The sequence below is a fragment of the Lucilia cuprina genome, chromosome 3 (genome assembly GCF_022045245.1).
Source record: "Lucilia cuprina isolate Lc7/37 chromosome 3, ASM2204524v1, whole genome shotgun sequence".
Lineage (NCBI taxonomy): Eukaryota > Metazoa > Arthropoda > Insecta > Diptera > Calliphoridae > Lucilia > Lucilia cuprina.
The window spans coordinates 13,767,153-13,774,215 of record NC_060951.1 but is presented as its reverse complement, the minus strand read 5'-3'; positions in this window follow the sequence as shown (position 1 = coordinate 13,774,215).

Below are 7,063 nucleotides of genomic sequence, written 5' to 3'. Positions count from 1 at the left end.
AAATAAAATATTTTGGGAATCATCATAAAACAAAGCAAGGTAAATTTTGGGAGGGGTAACAAAAACACGTTTTTGCTTTCCATACAGAGTGAGTCGGTCTAATGTACATATGTATCAAAAATTTAGAATTATTACCATATAATAAGATAATTTTCAGGTAATCTGTATTAATATTCCAACTGCTGACTGGTATACTTCCAAAAATTGTAAAACGTTGGACTCTAAAATATTTTTGTAGTTCTTCGTCAATTTTATGATTAATCCATCAAATTGTAAGAGTTATATTATGGAACACATTAATCCTTCAACGAAATAACCCAAAATAATCTTATAATTAATATTGAATATACATACTTTTGTATTTATTGAAATTACCAGTTATACTTTAGGAAGCAATAAAAATAGGATTCTCTCATGTCCAATACATTTACCACCAAAGTTTAAACGGTCAGATCCATTTTTTACATTTTCTGCAAATAATATACATTTTTAATGGAACCACGTGATGAAATAAGACATATATAACTTACCAGATCCCTTTTTTATATTTTAATTCGGTTAGAAGTATTTAAATAGGGGGTACAATATTAGCTACTGCTTTCTAAAAAATAAAGTAATTAAAAATTAATAAATTTATTTATTTATTGTTTTAAATCAATAAAAACATTACCTTTCATGAACATTTTTCATTAACTTGGAATTAAACCGTCTATAAAGATCTGAAATTACTAAGTCATGGATTATTTTTTAAATTATTTACAGTCACTAACGATAGAAACACCTAACGACCCTAAACGGGATATTGCTTTTGACACTAATATTGCAATACTATTTTTTGTTTGCTCTCTTCTAATACTTAGGTTCAATATCATGGGAACGGCATGCTAAATATTAAGAATATTTGTATCATATGATAGGTCATAGAAAGACCTGGTGTTAATAACTAAAAAAGTACCTAAAATTAGAATAATTAAATCCAAAGCTATATGAAAATTAATAAAATTGTATTTATTTAAAAAAGGTGGGTTTAAAACTATCTGATTTCAATATTAAATATCTTATATGGGCAATTTCGTGTCGAGTGACCCAAGTCAAAAAATATTTTATGTATAAAACAGTAGTATTAATTTCAATGATTCCAGACCTAAACGCGCAAATAGTTTTAAAAATATTGAAAGTTAAGATTTAACTCAAATAAATCTAAATATGTTAAAAAAGCAATGTTCATCAAATGAAAGTCGAAATGTACAACTTGAAAAAGTCTTTAAATGCTTATACCTCCTAAACGAATTAAGAGAGAGTCGAAATTTAATATAAAAACATTTTTAATTAAACATATTAGACTTTTTTAAAAATAATGGAAATGGAAGCCGTTAAGAGTTGTTAACATATTCCTAAAATAGTATTTTAATATGACAACTTACTTTTTAATTTTATTTATATAATCCTTCCTTATACTTTTTGGTATATATTTAATACACTTCGATTAAAACTGAAAATGACTGAGCAAAACACAAAACATCACTGAACTTAGCAAAATTTCTGCATTATTTATTTTTATTTTTTTCACTCTAAAAAATTAAGTATTTATATTTTTTTGTTTTTGTACTCTTCTTACTATCATCCGGAAGTAACCTAAAAGCATACTTCCAGGCGGCGAAAACTAGAAATCAATGTATTTTGTTTGTGTAAAATGTATGCTCTCGTCTGACAATTGTACAGAAGTGACTACAATCCACACTTCCAGATGAATAAAATACAACATTAATGTAAACACTCTTCAAACTGTTTCCAGAAGTGACATAAACATACAAATCAAGAAGATACAAATTAAGAAACAATGTATTTTGTTATTGTAAAATGTGTGTTCTCACCCAACTTTCATACAGAAGTCACTAAAACGTATACTTTCAGATGAAAAAAATTCAACTGTCATGGTTTTTTGTTTAAGCAAAATGGACGCCCTCTTCTAACTATCATCCGGAAGTAACTTAAAAGTATTTTTCTAGAAGACGAAAATTCGAAATCAATGTATTTTGTTTTTGTAAAATATGAGTTCTCGTCTGACAATCGTCCAGAAGTGTTTCTGACGTGGCGTCTGGGGTGATGCGCAATAGTTTTCTCTTTTAAATGTTTGAAGCGATTAATGTGAACACTCTTCAAACTGTCTTCCAGAAGTGACATAAACATACAAATCAGAAGATACAAATTAGGAAACAATGCATTTTGTTATTGTAAAATGTGTGTTCTCACCCAACTTTCATACAGAAGTCACTAAAACGTATACTTCCAGATGAAAAAAATTCAACAGACATGGTTTTTTATTTAAGCAAAATGGATGCACTCTTCTAACTATCATCCGGAAGTAACTTAAAAGTGTATTTCTAGAAGACGAAAATTCGAAATCAATGTATTTTGTGTTTGTAAAATGTGCGTTCTTGTCTGACAATCGTCCAGAAGTGTTTCTGACGTGGCGTCTGGGGTGATGCGCAATAGTTTTCTCTTTTAAATGTTTGAAGGGATTGAATTCGAGCCGAAAATCAGCAAAATGTGTGTGCAAGAAACAGGTTCTGTTGTGGTAGTAAAAAAGAACCAATAATATGGGAAATAATTATGTACGTGTAATTGTGTAGCCGTAGGTTTTATGACGGTCTGACAAAGCAAAAGGGGGAAAGTATAAGAAATATATTGTCTACCTTTTTATTTAAATGTGTATGTTTTTTATCTGTAGTTATGTATGTACATACATATGTATATTGATGGACATGCAAGTGATCTTTAAACATTTTTTATTTATTATTTATTCTCTAAATGCGAAAGAACATTTTCTTTCTTACAAATATATTGAAAACAACAAATAAATTTAAAATTTTGTTTTTGTTTTCAATATATTTATAAGAAAGAAAATGTTGTTTCGGTATTGTGAAATAGGCGGTTAGATTATTGATTGTGAATCAAATGGTTTGGAAAATTTTATTATGAAGATAATAAAGCACGTGTTGAATGATGTATGTATGTATGTATGTATGTATGTATGTATGTATGTATGTATGTATGTATGTTTGTATGTATGTATATATGTACGAAGTGTCTACTACTTTGCAGCAAATAATGTACGTACATATGTGTATTTGGTTATGTCATACATACATATTTATATATAAATTGATTATGCCTTAAAAATTTTAATTTATTCCATTTACAAAATTATAAAACTCGCTATTAACTCGTTTTGACTCGAATCGCGAGCGAGTTCTATTTTACGCTCTTTAAAATTTTCAACTCTTATCGCGAGTTTAAAAATTAAACTCGCGAGTCGAATAGATTTATTCGCCGAAAAATGCATTATTTAAATCTCTCGAATTAAACTCGCTCGCGAAATTGAATTCGATCGCTATCTGTAAGCTGGTGGATACCAAGCATCTGGTAAACATCATCAGATACAGCTCTTGTGATCATTGATTTGGAGTAACTATTTGCCTTTCTAAAACGGTCACATAAACTTTATAAACTTTAATCTGAGTTTCTGTTGCAGTTGCTGGCAACACCAAAGGTTTGGTAAATTTTCTATCGATGAAGTGGTAGTCTAATAAATATCTGATTTTTCTCTTCCAAAAACTTTTCTTTTTTTATTAAAATTTTCTTGATTAAAAAAAAACAAAAATATTACATTTTATTATATCCTACACCACTTTAGTGGGGAGGGTATATTATTCGTCCACCTTAAAGTATACCAATCGGCTTAGAATCATTTTCTGAGTCGATTAAGCTATGTCCGTCCGTCTGGCTATCTGTAAACCTTGTGTGTGGATGAAATTTGAAAATGGTTAAAATCGGTCCATTATTTCGACTAGCCCCCATAAAACCGTACTCTCCAAAGAGGGCATTTGGGCTTATAATTAATTTAAATGGTCTATTATGTTAACAAAAGTCGACAAAACTTAGTTTTATAGAACTTTAAATGACACTACCGATTTTTGTAATGATCGGGATTCATTTGTCCCTAGCTCCCATACAAACTCCCCTTCAGAAAATAACTTAAAGGTCAAAATTCACTTACAAACACTAATAACACTTTTAAATTCTACATAAATAATATTGAAGTAGACTTAACTCCCCCTACCAACATTTTTAAGGATAGGGCCATATTTTTGTAAAAATCTCTTTTTTGCCAAAAAAGAAGTAAAAATATTCCGAAATAAAGTTAAAAAAACTTACTACTAAGGGCGGGTTTCTTAGTCCTCAGTTAAACTAGGCTTACCTTGCTGTTAGTTAAATCTCGGAACAAATATAGGCGGACTTTAACCGATGATTGTGTTTTTCAGTTTTAGATTTAAGCTCAGTTAACTTTGTTAGTATTGCCAACTTTTCACTCAAAAACATAAACAATGAACAGCTGTTTTTTGCAACAAAATACATTTGTAAAATTTAAAATTTTAGAAAAATGTTAAATAAACATTTAAAACAATAATTAATGAAACAAAACAAATCAGAAAATTACAATTTACTTAAAATATTAAGTTTTTCTGCTTCCGAAATCATTGCTTTAGTGTTTTTGTTAATTGTTTTTTCTCACTTATAACTTGAGTTTAATTGGCCAATTACACTCAGTTAAACTAAGATAATAAGTTACTTTACTGATAACTGAAAAACACGAAACATATATTAAACCAGGTTTAACCAAAGAATGAAGATTATCTTTATCAGTAAAACCCGCCCTAAGTTAAACTAGTCTTAACTAGCTGTTAGATTAAACTCGGAACAAATTTAGGCGGACTCAGAAAATTGCAATTTACTTAAAAAGTTTTTGTTCTTCCGAAATCATTGTTTTATTGTTTTTGTTAATTGTGTTTTCTCACTTATAACTTATGTTTAGTAATGTTTTTGTTTACTGAAAAACACAAAACATATATTAAACTAGGTTTTAACAAAGAATGTAGATAATCTTTATCTGAAAAACCCGCCCTAAGGAGTGTTAACTATAATATAACAAATAACAACAGATTAAACTTGGTCAAGAAATGCAATGCCAAAAAATAATAAAATTTTTATTAAAATAAACATTAAAATGTTTGATTTATCGATTAGTATAAAAAATTAAGGGGACTGTTTAATTGTTTTGTATGCGTATACATAAAAATCCCTTTATTCCTAATCTAATGCGACTTGCTTATATCTTGATTCTTTTCAAAAAATAAAGAGAGCCATGCGACTGTAAAATTTTCCATCCGTTTTTGTTCCAATGTGTGATGGTTTCATTACAGGGATGGCAAAATTGGTACTATGGTACTTTTTTGATACTATTTGATATGCAAAAGTACCGTGATACTCCCGAGTCTTATTTGATACGATGTCCGATTATCGTTTAACCGATAGTAAATCTGTCTGTTAAAATAATTTTTATATCCTACACCTCTTTAGTGGGGAGGTTTGTGCTGATGTTTGTAACATACAAAAATATATGTATATACCCACCTTAAAGTTTACCAATCGGCTTAGAATCGTTTTCTGCTATGACCATCCGTCCATCTGGCCGGCTGGCTGTCCATGTAAACCTTGTGCGCAAGGTACAGATCGCAATTTTCAAGGTAATTGGTTGAAATTTGGCACACACGCTTTTTTGACACAAGGAGGAAGCCTATTGAAAATTAATAAAATCAGTCCATTATTTCACCTAGCCACCATACAACAGAACCCCCCGAAAAGCGTATCGGAGCTCATAATTATATTAAATATAACTGTATATCGAAAAAAAGCGGCACAACTAAGTATTGTACAAGCCTTGATGACCTTGCCATGTCTGTTTCTTTAAAATACTTTTTAAAATATTTTTTGAAACTTTTTCTCGAAAATGAATGAAAAAAGTATAAATATATTTCAGAAATTACAAACTTTTAGCAAAACAAGTAAGAGTGCTATATTCGGCTGTGCCGAATCTTATATACCCTTCACCATAGTGTATTTTAAACATATTAGTTTTATAAATTTTTTCCCGACTACATTATTATTACACCAAAAACAAAATGAACAACAACAACGCTAAACGAAATAAAAAACAAAATACGCAAGGCATCAAAACCAACAGACATCTAACTAAACATACATAACTAAAAACACAGAAAAACAAAATAAACAACGCAATAAAACCAACCTCATATCTCCGTTATTTACCGATCGATTTTGCTGATTTTAAATAGCAATCTTTTCGAAAGCATGTCTAACAGAATTATTGAAGATTCGGATCTCGCCGATATCTGGAGTCCTCTTAAAACTGATTTCAACAGACAGACGGACATGGCTTAATCGACTCCGCTATCTATAAGGATCCAAAATATATATTCTTTATAGGATCGGAAAATTATATTATAGAAATTACAAACGAATGACAAACTTATATATACCCTTCTCACGAAAGTGAAGGTTATAAAAAAAGTACCTTGGATTGTGAGAAAGCTTTAACTGGGAGTAACAGTAAGAGCGAATGTAATAGCATTAAAGGGAAGGGAGCTCAAGGCAGTTAAACTGACAAACGCAAAACCATTCGACGCAACAAAAGCTGAACTAAAAATATGGGTGAGAGAAACCCATAAGACCTCTTGGAATAATGAAACAGTGGGTAGAACCACGAAAATCCTATGGAGTGTCCCTGATGAGAGCAAGAAAAAAATCTCTTCAAAATGAGCAAGTCTGAAGTTAGTATAATATTACGTGTTCTGTGTCCACACAGGATTACGAGCACATTTATACAAAATTGGACGTGCGGATTCAGACGTATGTAGAGCATGTGGAAAGGACAGTGAAACTCTGGAGCACTTTCATTACTACTGCCAGCCATTCGTCGAAGATAGATCCAAGTATCTTGGAAGTGATGTTATTCCTGAAATAACATTCCTGACTAACACTGATTGGAATAATTCATTCAGTTCCTTTTTTTCACGATAAAGAGCGAACAACAGGCCCGATTGTGGCCTAGGAGGATGTGTACTACACATCAACCTAACCTATGTACTTTGATATCCAAAAAGGTACTCTCTGAAATATTTTTTGATACTGAAACAAAATC